Here is a 20289-nt window from a genome sequence, read left to right as displayed (position 1 = left end):
CAATTTCAAGATATCGCTCTTTATAGGAACTTAGCATATATAATTTGTTTTGTCGTACATTTTTAATAAAAAAAACAGCGCGTAAAGGTCGCCTTTAGACCGCTGCCAAATTTCATTAAAAGTCGCAACGGAACGCATAAAATATAGTCGATTGTCTCGTAAAATACACTTTTGTCTCGAGTTGATCTTGAGGGATTACGAATGAATTATTAATGAAGGTATTCACTTTAAAAGTGAGGTTTTTTATGCCTTTTCACGACGGTGCGTATAGCCCACAGTTCAGAGGCTTAGGGCCCGAGTAGATTGAACTACAAATCCTTACAGCGTAGAATTTAATATTAAGAATTGTTACTGCTGTTGGATCCTATTTGTATAGGTATCTCTACTAATATTATGAAGAGGTAAAATTTGTTTGTTTGTAAGTAAGCCTTTAATGTAAGAAGCTAAAGCACTTATATTAAGGAAAAACAGAAGTAATAGAAAACTAATGAGCTTTTTCTACATTGACTAGGCCGGGAATCGAACCCGGGACCTCGGAGTGGCGTACCCATGAAAACCGGTGTACACACTACACGACCACGGAGATCATCAAATCTTTTAATTATGCCTTAGTGCTTGCTATACTGTATAAATTATATACCGTATAGCACTAAATATATATTCAATAGTTTTATTTATTAAAATTTCACCCGTGGTAAACCGGGCCGGGTCGCTAGTGTACATATGAAATAAATCAATTTTCTAACTAATATATATATATATATATATATATATATATATATATATATATATATATATATATATATATATATATATTTATAAAGTAAAGTAAAATAACACCTAGTTAATTTGCCACCGCTGGACAAAGGCACGTCTTGAGGACGATCGGAACTTCCACCTTTTCGGATACAGGTTGATTATTCTGCAGACAACCATTCGAATCACTCAGGTGGCACGATGTCATACCCCACCAATCACGATATTATAATTATAATTTAGCACAAATACAATGAATATTATATAAAAACAAATGATGAAAATTCAATATAATTAGCTTTGTTGATATTGACTGAGCTTAAGAGGGTACAATGTCACCTGTGTAGAATACGATCTTCAGTCATGGCAAATATTATAGACATTTTGTCGAATGAGGTCAAACGACGCAAATCATCTCAGTAAATGTCATTAAGTATTAAACGATCATTTATCAAGCAATATATAAAGACAATGTAGATAAGTTGTTGTTATTGATTCGGAGCGAAATGATATATGCCGTGACGTAACGTCGCAAACCTCAGCTCTGCTTGATTAAAAAAAATTTAATCTATTTCAACCAACTTGATAAAAATTTAATTTTAAATATATTATAATAGAGGTATATCTTTTCTTTAGTTCTAAAAAACTATTTGTCGCTCGCGGCTTCGTTCTTGTTTAAGGGGTCGGTTGTCAGGTTTTAGGCGTAAAAAGTATCCTATATCTCTTTCCTTGGAGTTCAAGTTTATTTTATACCAAATTTCAACAAATTCGGTTCAGTGTATTGTCCGTGAAAAGACAATAGATAGCTCTGTGCTAGGGTAGGTACCAACCACTCATCAGATATTCTACTGCCAACAGCAGTATATAAGCTAGTATGGTTGTGTTCCGGTTTGAAGGGTGAGTCAGCCAGTGCAACTACAGGCACAAGGGACATAACATCTGAGTTCTCTTGTCGTGACCTCTTACCACCAGGTGGGCTATTTACTCGTCCGCCTACATACGAGAATAAAAAACTGAAACAGTTACTTTTGAATTAATAATATCAGATTCAGATTATATTTATAGATTTATATAACAAATATAAATTTTCTAAAGTTATATTTAATGTAATTTGGTTTTACGTTGTATTATCTACACATAAAGTTTTATAAAATTCAGTTTCCACTCGCTAATGCGCTGGACAAATGAAATTCTTCAATTAGGGATTCCTCGTAAAACCCTCCTCTCCGGGCAAAGAATATCAACCCAGTTTTGGTCTGTTATAATTTTTTTAATTTAATTTAAAGAATAAATTTCATAGATTAAGTTTATATTATGACATATGCGGGCTGCCTTACGACGTTTTTTTAATTAAGCACATGAAAATTTTAAGTAGTTTGCGGGTTTGCACCCGGAATTTGCTAAGATTCACGTGTTCTAACTACTAGGTTATCTCAACACAAAATTAGACTATGTTTGAACCCAACAGTGAGACATAATACTAGTTACTTTAAAACTAAACGTAAAAAACTCAGCGATTTTCTCTACAAAATTTCGTTGTACAGAAAACTTAAAAATTGCCACCCAATTTTCCCACCTCTACACTCAAACAAAACTCGTCAAGTACACTTGACCCTTTATTTTCATAATGAATATTTTCTCCTATCACAAAGCCATCTGTTGAATTCTTTGTTGAACTTCGTCTAGTATCACACGAAAATTCACCTTAAGTTATCTCAATAGAGTTCTATTCGGAATGAAGGGTTTAATGAATGGCTTTATAGTGAACCCGTATCGTCACATGCCTTAAACACTCCCGTATCTAAGTGGCATATTTAGGTGAATGACACAGAATAGAGAAGACGGAAGTAACACGAGCTGCACATGTTTTATGCATTATTACCAACAAAGCTATAGCGCCTATAGCTACAAATGGACATATATACATTTCATTACTGAAGTCTACTTCATTCGGTCTTGTTTAGAGTTCCCTCTTCTTATTAATGGTAAAGGAAATCAAATCAAAAGGAATGTATGTCTGCTACTTACCGGTAGACGCAAGATACCTCGATAGAATCTATAGGATTCATGAAGTTGAAGCACCAACTCGTGGTAGCACAAAATAACGTTGGAACTACTTGGACATTTGACGTCAGTTTTGAAATTTAATGTCAAAAACATTACTGATAAAAAAGAAACGAAATTATATCATAATAGGAATTTGTTCTACCAAAAAACTCGACTTATTTATATTTGATGATTCTTACCTAACTATCCTCGAATGTCATATTGGCGCTGTGAACCTCAACTCTTCGAAGAGTATCTTATTTGATGAGCATCTCAATCAACGGCATTGTTAAAGGAATTAGTCATCGTTACATTGAACTCAAATGTGTAGCAACACTGAGCGAAAGTTACTATACAACTTCAGTCTGTAAAACGACACTCGGTCTTCCTACAAACACAACAATATAAATAATTGATACACGACATTAGCGACGAATAATTATCTTCCTAATTTTACTCAATAGATATAAAATATCTGTACGTAATAGTTAGTAAATGGAAAGATGCCTCACAGAAGTTTTCAAGTAATACAAATTTGAACTCGCGTAGGTACGTTTGAGTGATTTTATTAATTAACTGAGGTGAATTTAAATTGGCTGATTAATTTTGTACATGCACCTCCATACCCTTTAATACAATACCAAATTACTTCCAGGATTAAATGCGCCTTAATAAAAACGATCAGAGGACGATACGATTTGTCGTTTTGACCTTTAAGTTATTTTACATATGAAAATATTTTTTGTATAGGTATGTATCGTGTATTTACAAATATAATAAAAGTATTTCATATATAATACATAAATGAAATTTAAATTTTATTATGTCAAAATAAATACTTTTTTGTATTTTTTTTTTAAACTTCTCATTTCCATTTTGCGATTACGAAAATATTACTTTTTTAAATATATAAATAGTTATTGCTTTGTCATAGCTTAACTGGGAACCTTGCGGCATCCTCAACTTTCAATCTGTCTATCGCTTATCTGAATCTAACATGCTGGCTTTTGATAAGGTGTTTTAGTCAATTTTTTTTAGTAATTTTAACCTCATATTGTATACAAAAATACAAAATATATTCAGCATGAAAATTTAGACTAGTTATCATACTGGTGGTGGTGTTAAATTTGACAATGATTAAGTAAGTGTAATGCTTCTATATTTAATTAAAGAACTTGAGTTTGAGTTTACTCTGCAAAGTACGCTGGCTCAAAATTCTTACGATTTATATGAAATCAATATGCTTACACAATTAGAAACAATACTTTCCTTAGAGCGTCATTATTTAAAATAATCCTTTTTAAACATTACCGTGTTTAAATCGTGTCGTGTCCTTCCCGTCGTGTATAAATGTCGTAAAACACTCGAGTTACCAATATTTCTATCCATTTCACGCAGACTTAATCACTCTCTTGATTGGATGTAACGCGAGATGTAAGACGGTATGTGATATTAATTATACAGCTTCAAAATATTTCTTAAGATTTAAGAATAGTATTTGTAACATATAATTACATATTACATAATAAATTGAGCCGTTCTAATGTATTGAACATGTTCAGAGAACGATAGTTTGTTCAAAATTTAGCAAGTGAGATTCGTGATTAATTTGTATTTATTTTTCATCGAATGTAAAAGTACGTAAATCTGATAGAATCAGGTGAAATTCTGACACATGTGTTTCAACAATACTATGATGGCGGAATAACTTCGAAATGTTATACTTCAGAGGAGTGGACGCCTTTGTTTAGTAGTTAGACTTTACCGTGCTATTACTTTAATATATTTTTTATTTAAAGTTCTGATGTTATTTGTTAATTATGTTGGTGGTTAAAAAACGTGATCCATAGCCCATGATAACCATTGAATTTTTAATTCATAATCAGTAGGTACAGGGCGGAAAACATCGAGAAGTTTGTAAGCACCAACCCGCATTAAAGTAGGGTGGCACCCGCATTGAGGAACCCAGCCCAGCTGTGGGATATATACACTTACTTCTTTTTCATATATTTTACGATTTTAATCATATTATTATTTGTGTTGAAACATTAAAAGTTTAATTATATAACACATTTTTCAAACGTAGATAATTTGGATAAAATATAAGTGATAGTTATTTTAAATTGTATGTTTTTATGTATATTAAATACTCGTTGGCGCCCGTGGCGTCGCTCGCGTTAATGTGTAGGTCGTCAGGTGTAAGTAGGATCCTTGGAATATGAGCTTGCTTCGATGATTTGATTTAGTTTAGTTGTTTGCCCATGTAACAGCGACAGACAGACAGATACATTCGCATTTATAATATTAGTACTTACTTTAATGCTTCATTCAATTGTGTCAAGCATATATGTCCTTGAAGAGCCTATAGATGGATCACCCATCTGAATCACAACTTAACAAAGATGTCTCGTTAGTATAAGAGAAAACTTTAGCTTTGATACGGGCAATTACTTTTACTGAACTTTGAACTTTGCGGTGACTGAATAAAGTTGAAATTAGTCCCATCACATTGTCAAAGAAATATATTTAGTTTAGTGGAATAATTTAATTATGATTATAAAAATAAACCTTTGCCTACGGATTTATATGATCGCTTTGGAATAATTTTGATAACCATTACCGACGTAACGAATACACCTATATATTTCATTATATTTTATGTATCACTAAAAACTATAAATCATGTATTTCAACATTATGTATGTTTAAATACATACATGATCTAACGGTACCTAAAGATTTCGGCTTTTCTAATCAACCCTCTCTAAGTTTTTCCCAATTAATTTGTGCTTAAGATTTATCTTATATATGAAAAACCTCAACAAATTGCATGTTTACGTAGAACTTCTGAGTCAATACAACCGTGCTATTAAGAATCCGTATGGTCTCCGGTATTGTAGAATGGAGCCACCCCATCTTAAGCCGTGGGTAAGAACTGAATAAGAAAAGTTAAAAGCAATGGCGTCAGACAGTCAGCCTGTTAAGTTTTTATAAAGCGCTTACACACTGTGCTGGTCCGAAATAAATAGGACAAGTCCACTTGAATCTTTCACTTTCCACCGTAGTCTTATCCTCAAACATAAATGAAATATCAAATCTCTCTATCCCTAATTTAAACAAGTTAACTGAAGAATCGTTACGTCACTAACTTGATACTTTTACTTACATTATTACTTAATAAAAATAGAAAGTATTTTTTTCTTAAATATCGAATAAAATAACGCACACGTAGTATAAAATACATTATTTTAAATGACGACAGAAACCGTTAAAATGATGACGTCACGGATGTTTGTAGTCAGATCCCCCTCGCCGGAAAGTAATTATCCCTGTTCTAATTTATTTTTTGTTCGGTTTAACTCACGATTTTCGCGTTATGTAATTGAAAATTCACGTTCCAATACACGGTGATTTAAATGTGAAAGCCTGAATTTAGAAATCAACTGTATGTTTTCACTGAAATTCATTCATAATGTTCATCAAAGCTCTACTAAAGGTAAATTGGATACTCTTATGTTATAAACACTCGTTGGTGACAAAAAATTTTGTGTTTTTAAGTTTACAACAAAAATATTTGGTGAGTTTCTGAAGGATATCAAACACAAATCGCTTACTTTTTCAATGCTTTTGAAACTTTAATTATCGCTGCATGTGTCTATGTGTGTTCTATAAAAAAATTAAGTCTAAGGGAGGCCAAGCGATATAGAAGTCGCAGATTTAATCCTGACGTCGACGTAAACTGGATATATATATAAAGATAAATAAAAAATTCAAAGATCCACACAACATTTAAAATAAAATTGTCGCTGTACGATAGCGATACTAAATAAATATCGAGAAGTACCCACCCAGAGCCTGTGCTAATATTAAAAAGCTCACCTGTGTTAAGTTGAGCTCCGAATAGACCGCGTGTATCTGAACCGAAAATTCAGTGTTTTAACTCCGAGCAAGCATGATTAAATTTTCAAAAATTTCATTTACATTAATGATACATCTCGTGGTCGACGGTCAAGGTAAACATTGTGAGATAGTCGAATGTGTCGGATTTAATTGTGCCACCTCGACCAAGGGTTGGTGGAACGAGCTCCAACATTCTTAGAAGATTACTTTTGCCTAGCCGTAACTTCATTTCATCTGAATCGTAGCGTACTTAAGTAAACATTATCTAAGTGATATAAAGTTATTCTGATAACCTGCAGCGATTTCAGTTACTTGATAATTTTAAATTACTTGAATATACCCAATGAAACCTTAATGATCAATCTGCGATTTAAATTGTACCTAAAAGTAGAACTCGGAAAGAAAATTAAAACAAGCGTTTGAAAGGGCAATTTCGCCTTCGAACGTCTAATTTTGTGAGAATACGTTAAATAAAAAAAAAAATCAAAACGATCTCTCCGAAATCCGCTCGAGCACTAAGCAATAAGTACCAGGCGAGTATAACAGTAAAGGAGGTAACAATTTCCCGTGCCGTCTCAATTCATTAGCTCTTTGGAGTCTCGTGCGTTGACTCAGCTTTGTGTTTCATTCAATTCTTTACTTTATGGACATCGGAATAAGGATTATAAATAAGTGCACGTGAAACCATGTGTACGAGTAGCGTGTATAAATAAGTTACAGTTTGTATGTACTCTACGTGTTTATTTGTCCAACAGTTCAGTTGTTCTTGGTGCTACCAACTTCGCAGTTAACTTGGTTACGGCTAACTAAAGGTTACATTGATGTTGAAGTTGCGTGCCCTAGACGCACAATTTTAACATTAGCCATATAAAGACAGCAAACTCAGTAATGATAAAAATAAAAGAAAATATATATTTAAATATTATTGTATCCAAAAAAACTGACTGACTTAGACAGTCTTCGCTATTGAAAAAGTGTAAAAACTCATTAATAATAAACGTGTTAAATACATACACATATGAACTAAACTGTCATATATGTCAACAGGGCTTGTGACCATTAGCGTAAAATCTACAGAAATTGGTAATTTATAAGTGAATTCTAAATATTTAGTCTACCGCAAAACGACATAGTATATGTAAAATCAACAGATGCAAATGAAGACATAACCGTCGTTCAATATTACAGTTCCTTAATTAAGTCGCAAATGTTAAAGGTGCTTCGATCTGCCGTCAGGTGTTTGCAAATAGAATCGGACCCTCGTCAACGGTCGATGTGGGCATTTTGCATATACTATGTTTGCGTTGTCGTGGTCTCCGACCGGGTCAGGTTTATTGAGTAGGGCTGAATTAATGACTTGGTTTATTAATAGATTTCCAGTGAATAGGTTATCCTCGAATCATTGTCTAGGTTAGGCAGGTTCGTTTTGATTGTTTTAACTAGCTAGATTAATTTTAATAGCCATTACGGTTTAGTCATGCTTTGTTCTGGTTTTTGATAATGTCATTTTTTTTTTAATAAATTTAATAATATATTTTTGATAAAGAACACAATATGATACACTACCTGAATATTGTACTTAAACTAAAAATGCCAATATAAAAGTGCCAATTCTTAATATAGCAAAAAAAAAGGAAATGATGCGCGCATACGGCTGTTAACTTTGCAAACAATGCCAAGTGTTTTCATGACGTCTACCCTAAGGGTTGTAAACAATTTTAATAAAGCTCAGAGTTATAAAGTAACAACATTTTTGGCGACACGTATGAGTATTACATTTACCAAGAACAGCGTCAAAACAATTTCACATGTATTCATAATAGGAATATATTTTTGTAAGCACGTTTGAGGAAAGATTTTACCACTGTCTTATCATTGAAACAGGCAGCATGTATTTTTAACAAACTCTTAACAAATTTCGACTAGGCACACTTGATCAATGTCTGAAGTTCTTGTATATTTCCCAATACAAAACAAATGAATGCGTTTTAAAACAAAATTTATTGCGCAGCAACCAGTGACACATTCACAAATGGTGACTAAAATATTAAATAAACAGAGTACACTGTAAAATACATTAATTTTGTAAATAAAAGCGAGCAATTTGCTAAACGTAAAACTCTTCCATCAATATTTACTGTCACTAATTTTACAAATGTTCATATCAAGTTTGTTTTGTCGATCAAAGGCAACGGAACGTTGTTATGGACTTTGAGAAAAGTCGGACAAATTAATGAAACATGACGGAACTGAGAGGAATCGTTGACTTTTATTGAAGACTTACGTTACTTTACAAGTTATCGTTGATGGATACTTCTTTGAAAATTAACTCAGTTAATTTTCAAAATTTTGTTTCTTATCTATTATTGCGAATAAATTTCTATTGTACATCATAAAATATGTCAATATCAGATGTTTTTTATCAACAAGCCATTTTTATTTGACCTGAAATCAACAAATAAATTGTTTCTGAAAACTAATTAATATTCTGCAAGAGCCAGAGGATCATATATCTGAAAATAGTGATACGATTAAACCTTTTGTCTTTCAATAGTTTGTAGTTGTGCAACACGAAAATTCCACATCAATTACAGATAATAAGGGATTAATTATACACAACAATATGTCCATGATTGTGATTGATTGAATTATATACGTTTGCGAAATAGCTTAGTGTTATAATGGTCCAAATTACAGGACCTTGTGTGGGCTGTTATTAGAATGCATTCATTTTCCTTTCGTTTTCTGTCTTGATATTTCAAACACGAAGAAAAAAGGATTAAACCAAATAAATCTATGTATGTTCTATTTTCAATATGCCAGTATTACTTACATGTTGACCTTTTTTAATTTAATGTAGTATTTGCTAATAAACGGAGTCTACGACCATATCTCAACCATTAACATCTTTACCACAGGGCACATGGGGCATGTGCCGAGGGCCCCAAAGAACCAACAATTATATACTATAGCCATAAGATTGAACAATCAATCAGATTCCTACGAATTTACGAAATATACCGCACCGTTTATTTGAAACTATACTTAAGGCCTGGCTATAAGCAAATTATTTGTACATGGTAGTTATAGTTATAGATATATAGTATATCTACCAAAAGGGTCCCAAATTCATGGGTGCCCAAGGGCACCAGCATAGCTTGAGACGGCTCTGATCTCAACGTAAAATCATGACGTAGTAACACATTTATTTTTTAGAAAGTTCTGGATAGCAATAAATATCAGGTCGTACCAAATAAATGCTGTATCTAAAAGGACAATTTCATATAAAATATATACTATATAAATCCCGCATCTCAAAGGTGACTCAACGTTTTTTTTTTTTATATCAAATCCTCTATTTCATCCGCTTTAAACCATTGCTCGTTTAGACGGCTCGGGACGTTGCTACCTGGGCCGTTCCTTTTTTTTATTTCAAGGCTAAAACTCGCTCATAATGGAACAAACCGTTTTGAATGCCCGCTGCGATACAAAAAGGATTATACGATTATAATTTTGTGACCGTTGATTTTGATTAAAGACTTTAAAATCGTGATAAGGAAATGTTTTTTTTTATTTCTCTACGGTTCATTTCAAACAATGCTGGCGGGGTTTTTTTTTTGTTAACAAACGATTGTACTAATTCCGAGCAATTTGATTTTGTCGTCGTGAATATTAAAACTCGAATACTTATATACCTAATATATCCATTTGAACTGTCACTAAGAAATCTAATTTATAAAAGGATTTTTTTAATTATTTCTTTACTATTAACACACGATATTAGAAAAATAATTCAATTCGTTATTACGACATGTCTTGTCAAGGTCACGATCTATAAACATTTTGTTATAAAATATTTTAATGAAATATTACGAAAGCCTATTAAAGTATCACAAAATTATTAACCAATTTATATATCACATTATTAAAAAGGTTTAATTAATAGATTTCCTTTGTTTAAATGTAGCAAATTTAACAAAATTAATACTATTTATTATAAATGTATATGTGACACTATAAAAAACGTCATATATCCAAATACCGATCGATTAGTCGTTAGCATTTAATAATAATAGTAATAGTATTAATTATATATATTTAATATTAATATAATATTGAAACTAAAAGTTTGACTACGATGTCTTTCATTGCCCGCATGTAGTTCCGTACCTCTCAAATATTGAATCACAAATAAACTTGAGTTTAAAATGCTTTTACGTCAACCTTCGTGGGGGTCTCAACTCAGATACATCCGATTTTATTTAAATACTAGCTGAACCTACGGCTTTACGATAGCACACAAATCAACAAAGGGAAAGCATTTTTACCCTCTCAGGGAGTGATTTAAAAAAAGGAGCCTATGTCCTTACCTGGGACTTAAACTATCTCTTTAACAAATTTCATCTAAATCGGTTCAGCAGTTTAAGTATATATAAAATATATTATTAGTATTTATATCGACCTTTTACAGTTTTATTTGTAATTATGAGCTTCATCGAAGATTTACACCTATACTGTTACTTGTTGCAGATATTGTGGTACCAAGCGAGCGGACGAGGCGCTCTGGCCGGCGACCATGAATTAGATATCGCCGCGTACGATATCAAACGTATGTTTTTTTTTATATATTAATTTGAACTAAACCACAGACTATGTACATTTTCAATCTTCTCTAATATTTGTATGGAAATAAAGCAATTACAATCGTAGTGGACTGTCAAGGTGATAATTTAAGATGATAAAAAAAAAAATAGAATTATATTTAATTTCTTCTTTAAAAAAGGAATATGAACTGTACATAGAGCTAACAGACTTTATTTACTACTATATATTTTGAGGAGAAGGCTTGCATAATTTTTTTTCAACTAAGTATACATAAAAACAATGTTTTCGACGTTGTTTATAATTATATATTTGATATAGGTACATATACTTAGGTATATAATTAATTTGAACGAACGGGAGTTTTCCATCCCGAAAGCCATTGTTGGAAAATTCAACAGTAATAATAATTATTCAAACACGCCGTTTTAATGTTTGCTTAGGTCTTGATTGTACAATTAATATATGGAGTTGGCTTGCTAAACGAGTTTAGACTTTAATCTCATTAAATTAAGGCGGATTTTGCATATTTAACGTAACCGAGTTACTTATGCTAAAATGCCTGAATCCACTCACTATATTAGATGGTGAATTTTAAAATATAAAAAATATAGTATCTGATTACTTAATTGAAATAAAACCGTTTGTTAATGTATTTTTATATATACATACATATATAATAAAAAATATATATGTAATAATATTTGTAAAAGTTATCATAATTTTTTCGAGGTTAATTTTGGCTTTTTAACTCTGTAAATCCCTTTTAATCACAGACTATCGAAAGAAAGATTATATATGTATTATATTTATGTACATCACAAAATACGAGAGTGTAATTTAGACCCCCTAATATGTCCTATTCATCCGTTATTATTTATTGGCCAGTCCTGAAATCGAACCCCGTTTTTTCATAGATATTATTAATTTGCACTCAGTCAATAGAAACCTGTATTATATACTTGAATCGTTTTACCATTAAAAAAGACCTTATCTTAGCATTTACTTTTCTAACAGCACCCATAGTTATATTGTGATAAAATATCTAATATCATTGTCATTAGCTGCCTGTAAATTTCCCACTGCTGGGCTAAGACCTCCTCTCCCTTTGAGAAAGGTTGGAGCATATTCCACCACGCTGCTCCAATGCGGGTTGGTGGAATACACATGTGACAGAATTTCGTTGAAATCAGACACGTGCAGGTTTCCTCACGATGTTTTCCTTCATCGCCGAGCACGAGATGAATTATAAACACAAATTAAGCACATGAAATTTCAGTGGTGCCTGCCTGGTTTTGAACCCAAAATCATCTAGTATGAGTATACATAAATTAAATGAAATAATATATAGTGTATTGATCTTATAACCTCTAAGCACGAACAACAAAACCTATTCGAATTTCATGTACAAACAGATCTATTATATAGCGGCAAAAGTACACACTACACATGACACGTGTCTGAGAATATATTAAGATTTTGTCCCTACGTCGATCCTTCGTATCCGAACACAATTTACAATTAAGCTCTTAAGTTCTGTGTAAACTCATGTACCCTAAATTCAATGAAATATCTCACGATATGTTATACTAACGTACCGTGCCTATTTGTCTATGATACAATAATGTTTATTTTTTTCAAATATTTGAAACATATTTCCAAAAAAAGCCAACAAAAGTGATCAACTTTGGTTTAAAATATACGAAAAAATTAATTCACAGCGGTCGATATAGTAACTTTCTTTTTAAAAAAAACCGTTATATGTTTGTTCTTAGACCAAATATATCAAACATACTAGATTATGTTGCCAATAACTTGAAGTCTTTATAACAGGAAAAAAAAACCGTGTAAATCCTTTTCCAAGATACTTATCGTACGAGTTTATGCAAAAGTATTCGCAAATCATTTTCCACGATCGAGCTCAATTTAAAGTTTATGTTTTTCGTTACTGCGTACAATTTAATCGCGTGTTTAAATGTCAACTGTTTCTATTTCTTTATCTAGTTTCCGGTCGTGTAAATGACGCTAGACACATAGACGACAGTTGTACTAGCCAATTAAATTCAACCATCAAGCCGTTTAATGAACTATACATATATATACTACTTTTCGCCTGCGGTTTTGTTCCGTAAGTCGATATTAGACATAAAAAAGTAACACTTGCTTCATAGCAATCATCAAATTCGATTCAGAGAAAGACCAACAAACAGACAGAGTTACTTCAACATTTATAATATTAGTATATATTAGTATAGATAATTTTCTAATCCATTAATATTTTAACCAGGTTCCAATGTATGATCGTTTCTGCGAATGATAACTATTGATTTGTTGAATCTTTTTTTTTTTTTAAATATAAATACTGTCGATGCCTTTAAAATTCAAACCTAGTTAAGATTTAAATACAGTTCAAATAGTGTAACGAGATGCAATGTGTCTTTTAAGATAATTTAACGTAAAGCGGTTTTAAATGTAGATACATACCTAATAGATAAATAATAAGGTGAGTTCTTATACTTTGACATAGTTTAATTAACAAACAATCTTGTATGCAACACCTATAAAAATTAACAGTCTCGTATTTAACACTCATAAGATACGCACTTGGAAACTCTACTACCGAATATAGATAGATAGATAGATTACACAATAACGTATCATAAATACGCGAGTTAATTAATGTTTTATCTGTGAAACATTGTTAAGAAATGTCGGATCTAAGTGAAATAAACAACAAGATGGACCAGTAATTTAAATAGCTTACGAAAGGCGCTCCTTGAGGACGCCATTACAACGACAATACTTCAAGTTTCGAATGACGTGTTCCATTTTCGAAGCACTTAACGCTGTATTGCGATAAGGCTTTTGTCTATGGTAATACGAGAATTCCTGTTCGAAATTCAATTTGTAAGATAATTGCTCATAGATAAAATATACATATGATATATGAAATTAGTATATGTATTTACATCGGACGTCCATTAATAATTAATTTATAAACGTTTCCTATCAAAGTTAAATCAAATTACAACTGCCGTCAAACTTTTTTTTTAATTGTATGAAATTTGTCCAAATTTATACCCCAATGGAAACCACAGATTAAAAAACAGATGACATAGTTTCTTCGGTTCGGAAACAGGCAATGACACGATGCTTTCCGAATTAATTTCCGATTTTGAACAATTTATAACGCTCGCCATTTGAATATAAATAACGAAATTGATAAATCTTGGATTTTAATTTGTTATTGCGAATATTTCATATTTTCTATTTACTATATAAAAAAAATGTGTTTATACTTTAATTTGACATCAAATTTGTAGGAAGAATTTCTATCATTTCGTTTGCAATTGCGCTTAAAAAAACATATTTCTTTTTAAAACAAAACTACTGAGTTCAGAAAAACAGCTTAAATATTGTATCCTACTTAAAAAATAGCGTCCACTTGACTTCTGTTCATGTTAAAAATTAACTAAGAACTCTTTTGAGATAAAACTTCTACGGCTGCTCTAACTGAGATACTTGTGATACAAGTACTTATTTAAACAAACTGAAGAGCGTAGTCCAAGAGAAATCTTAAATTTGTACATAAACTGTAATAAAATGCCAATGTAAAAATTTAAATCAATATCAAGAAGACTCGTTTGAATCGTTACATTGCACTGAAGCGATTATACAATGATTTTCAAAGAATCGAAATCATATTTATATAAGTTATATCTATTTCGACAATATATAAAGACTTCTAAAACTGCGCATTTAAATGGTGCCAAATATCAGTAGTGTATTTCGATTAATCCCGACTTCAGCTACCAAAAGGTTCGGCCAACGTTTCGAATGGTTACTGAATTACGAAAATTCCTAAAGATTTACACGAATGCACGGAAAACTGATCTGTGTTGAAATGTATTTTAGACTGCTATGTATGTCTGAATTGTAGGTGATTTTGGTATACTGGATTACTTTATTAACTTAATCGATCAAGCTGATTAAGCGCAAAGTGATTGGCTTAGAATTTGTTCCGAAATGTCATCTATATTAAATGACAAAGTGTTTTTTAAAGGGATATGTTGGCAATCAATGCTTACTCAGATTTGAACGTAGGACCTGAGTTTAACTAATCTAGTTTTATGCAAAATGTTTTTTTATGGCATCGGTAAGCGGACTCGCTGATGGGGACCTGATGCTGTGTGTCACCGCTGTCCGTAGACAAAAGCGCCGTATAAAATGTTTAACCTATTCTTACATAAGCAGTGACCCACCAACTTTGGGAGCTGAAATGTTAGGTCCTATGTACCTGGTCCAGGCAGGACACATAATATACATATATAATTGTATTTAACTAACACGACTGTATTTCTAGATGTTGAAAAAGAGTAACTACTGAGTTTCTTGTCGGTTCTTCTCTGTATAATCTACATTCCGAATCGGTGGTAGTTTTACTTTAAATAGTTTGTTAAATGACATTCAAAAGTGCTTGTAAAAAGGCTACTTGAATAAAGTATATTTTGATATTTTTTTTATTTTGTAGTTACACTGGCTCACTCAATCTTTAAACCGAAACACAGTATTACTAAGTATTACTGCTTGGCAATAGAATATATAATGGGTGGTCGGTACCTACCCAGATGGGCAAAATACAAACGGAATTGGTATGAGTCTACCATTACATCTCGTGTTTGTCATCTGTACTAATATTATAAATGCGAAAGGAACTCTGTCTGTTTCACTTTCACTGACAAACCGCTGAACTAAATTTTATGAAATTTGATATGAAAGAAGCTTGAACCCCCACTCACTCCTCACCCCCTATACGCGGGAGAAATTGCCGGCGAAATCTAGTAGTATATATTTTTCTTCATTAACTTCTGTGCAGTCACTAACTCGGCGGAATTTGAAATTTGTAAAGCATGAAATTCAAATGAATTCGTACCGTAGTTCCTTCTTAATTGTTATACATATTTAAGATGTAAATTAGCATAGCACACGACGCCGAAGTTTTCATATTTGACAGTCTTGATGAACTTGCGTTATAGACTCGTAGGGTGTTGCTGGATTGTGTGATAAAGATTGATGATATTATATATGTATCTGTACATATAATAAACTTAAAGAAAATATATCGCACATATATAACAATTATAAACTATACTAATATTATAAATACGAAAGTAACTTTGTCTATCTGTTGCTTTTTCATGCCCAAACCACTGAAACAAATATGATGAAATTTTATGTGAAGTAAGGTTTTCTTGTTTTTTCTTGCTGACCAACCTCTTAAACGCAAACGAAGTACTTTATGCTAACAAAACCAAAATTGATTCTATAATGACATTATTTAAAAAAATGAAAGATTAACTGGTTCGTTATTTTTATAAAGGGTGATAGACACGTCAAAAACACTGAAGTTTCGTTATAACCAGAAAGTCCAGAAGCAACATCTTAAATCAACCGTATTTTATCTGAATTCTTATTTACTTAGTTTCCGAATCACGTTCTATGTTAAGGATCCATAAACTTCCGTCTGTATTAAGTTCACTGAAGGTCTCATTTTATAGCAAAAATTGTTAGGGAAGCGTTGAAACCTCCGCCACAGGTGCCTAGCATTACCTAATCCGATACCATTTACATTTGTAACCGCAAAATATTTATTACACCAATCTGAACCTTATTATTAAGGCCATTAAGTGGATAACAGCAGAAAAAATTACCGTTCATGTTTTATGTACCGCAGTTCGTGTTCCGCGAATGTTACCGCCTGTATGAGTTACTTCAAACATTTGTCGTAGAGATCTCGATAAGCATATGTTTTTTTGTATCAAGGACGTCGTGTTAGTTTTGTCAGAACCAGGTTTTTTTTTAACTGGAAAGTTTTTTTTCAAAGGAAGTTAATTTTTCCGTTGAATATTAAACAAGTTAGATGTGCCTCAGATGTTTAAATTGTTATTATTTCTACTGGCTTTAATTTAATCAGTGGATTCTAGTAAGTATATATTTTTTCGTAACGTATGTTTCAACGGCAGGAGGATTAAAGGCAAACAAACCTATTTTAACATATTCCATGCGATTCGTTAACAGTTTTCTAATATAAACTATAAACAATTGATAAATCATCTTTTATCTTTATTTATAATTCAACACTATTTTAATCACATATATCGAAGTTGAAAGTTCGATCCAAGATGACATGTTCCTGGTCCGAGTAGTTTATATATATGTACACCTCTTTCCATTATAAATGACTATATTTCCAATGCAGAAACCAAGGACGCTGACTTTAAATATATCTTAATATTTAAATTTTCCCTATGATAGAACTTTAACATACTAATTCGCGTTGGGACATCGAACTGCAATTACTCACAATTACTCCCCCCGGGACGTTATTGTAGACATTTAAACGATATTTCGATTTAAGGCTACTTACAAACGTGACTGTTATAAAACTTTATTTTTTAAATACCAACTAAAATTATATCATATCATTGGTTTAGAAACGCTTAGAAGACGGACATACAAACATATATTTTTTTATTTATATATCATAGATACTAATGGAGTTATCTATAAACATTTTTTTCTTATAAATAACTAGCTGAACACGTAACTTACCTGTGTGTAATTTATAAAATAACATGGATAAATAACCAAACCTCGAGAGGAGAGGATTTCTTTCCCCAGCACTAGGGAACAAAAAAAGACAAACTTTAAGAGACTACAAATTTGCTCATAAAAGCCAGTTAAGAACGCAACCATCATCACTTTAATAATTTCACTCAAAATATAATATTCCCGGGCATTTAAACGCTACACGTGAAAGAGCCCTAATGCATTTCAATCAGTGCGTCGCGGTAATGACATTTAGGACTCTCAATTACATTACGCCCGTCACATATAGAGGGTGCTTCATCCTACATTACCGTACACTCACGATGCATATACATACACACATATACACAAAAAGTGAGCTTATTTAAAAATTTTAATTAATTATAACCTCAAACTTATCAAAGCGAACTAGTGTTTGTTTATTTAAGTTTTTATGCCTTAACTACTCAGCTGATCATCAAGAAATTTTGCAAAAACGTTTAAGGCATACAGATGAGGATACAGCAGATAAAACATCTAAACCCCCCTTTCCCCGAACACGCCAATGAAGGCACGGGCAAAAACTAACATTCATATAAAAATAAACGCACAGTATAAATTAAATGCTAATTTTATTTTGTGTTGCTATTGCATAAAGATAAGATAACTAAAATGCCGTCGAATCTACTGAACCCTTGGTATCTTTACGTATAATATAATAATCCTGTGAAATGATTGAAAAGTGCTAGGAAAAGTCTACTCGATTAAAGTACCTATATTTAGATTCGTTAAATATATGAACTATATTAATAAATAAATAAATATTGGACAACATCACATACATTACTCTGATCCTAATGTAAGTAACTAAAGCACTTGTGTTATGGAAATCAGAAGTAACGACGGTACCACAAACACCCAGACCCAAGACAACATAGAAAACTAATGAACTTATTCTACATCGACTCGGCCGGGAATCGAACCCGGGACCTCGGAGTGGCGTACCCATGAAAACCGGTGTACACACTACTCGACCACGGAGGTCGTCAAATATTACTAGTAATATATAATAATAATTATTAATTCCAATTATTCTTAAGATCATCAACCTTTTATACATAACAAACGATTTAGTTAAATTTCTTGCAAATTAAAAATATACGTTAATTGCATTGAATACAAATTACTTGGAAGTCAATAAATAAATTATGAATTTTCCTTGTATACTAATATATTAATATACAAGTTCTCCAATAAAACTTACAGTTTCATTAGTGCTGACATTTTGGATTTCTGATGAAATATACTTTATGACACATTGACATTTGGTACATCACTACACTGATATTTAATGATAGTTACTGTTCTAAGTTTAAAAATGGAATGTTATTTTTTTTTCAACACAGCTATCACTCGACGTAGTCTCGCTATCAAAATACTCGGTCCATTAGGCAATGGCTACAAGATACAAGCCAATAAATTCTTTAGGATTTTGCTTTCAAGAAATTCAGTAGCATCTTGGAGTTACGAATTCGGAAGTGTTAATCTCGCGTCTCTAAGAGCTCGTATAGCCGTTAGTTCATACCCAATGCTCTCTTTCCGGCCGTGTGGAAATGCCTTCCTATTAATTATAACAGCGAGGGAACAGAGGATACCCTTATACTTGCCAACAATTGAACAAGTGTGTCTATAATAAATCTCATGCACCACTGTGCTCATCCTCAAGATGGACCGCTATGTCTGAAATTCTCCCAAGAGTACATACCATAAAACCGGTTATTACCGGTAATATGTCAATTTGTCAATTTAAAGGTGCTTGTAAGAGCCTCCTTGAAATTCACGAAGCGATATCATTTTTACATGATTACTACGAACACTATAATTAAGTCGATATTATACGTTTTAAACTGAATTGGAAGATAATTAATATTTTATAATAACTACCTAATTTAAGAGGACTACAAGAGCTAAGTGCCCTTGAGAATCGCACGCACACACTTACAAAATCGACAAAAACGGCAAGCCCGTGTACTAAGGGTTAAGCGAGGTAACGAGATTACGCCCAAATATTCTAATAGATGGCGCCAAACCGAGCGACGTAAGATCAATCATAAATCTCATAAAAAATAGATAGGACAACAGAATTATTTTTATTTCTTTCGATGTTAGTTAACAAATGATTATGAAATAAAACTGATTCAATTAAACTTACAATATTTTTATTTATATTTTGTATACAATAAAATAGACAGTTAGTTTTAACCTTTTTTTTCTATTATTTATATTATTATACCACAATTAGTTCTTATACAAAATATTGAAAGATACCAATTTTTAACATTTTATAAAAGTTTAATGATCTATTTATATAATAAAATCGTAAGTGTTCGAAATCTG

At 31.9% G+C, this 20289-nt stretch overlaps 1 protein-coding gene across 5 annotated transcripts in view; it reads left to right on the top strand.

Annotated features, from left to right (window-relative positions):
- Window positions 1–20289, top strand: part of LOC125072271 (brain tumor protein) — a 135287-nt gene that overhangs the window by 48512 nt on the left and 66486 nt on the right. For 4 of the 5 annotated variants that reach the window (XM_047682821.1, XM_047682823.1, XM_047682826.1 and 1 more), the window contains one exon: window positions 11233–11311. The exons of the other annotated variant lie outside the window; for it this stretch is intronic. The gene's annotated coding sequence lies outside the window, so the exon portion shown is untranslated. The remainder of the gene's footprint in view (window positions 1–11232; window positions 11312–20289) is intronic. 5 annotated transcript variants of the gene reach the window in all.

The sequence above is a fragment of the Vanessa atalanta genome, chromosome 21, assembly GCF_905147765.1.
Source record: "Vanessa atalanta chromosome 21, ilVanAtal1.2, whole genome shotgun sequence".
NCBI classification, from domain to species: Eukaryota; Metazoa; Arthropoda; class Insecta; order Lepidoptera; family Nymphalidae; genus Vanessa; species Vanessa atalanta.
The sequence above is the reverse complement of the archived record's forward strand: the minus strand, read 5'-3'. Positions and strand labels throughout refer to the sequence as shown.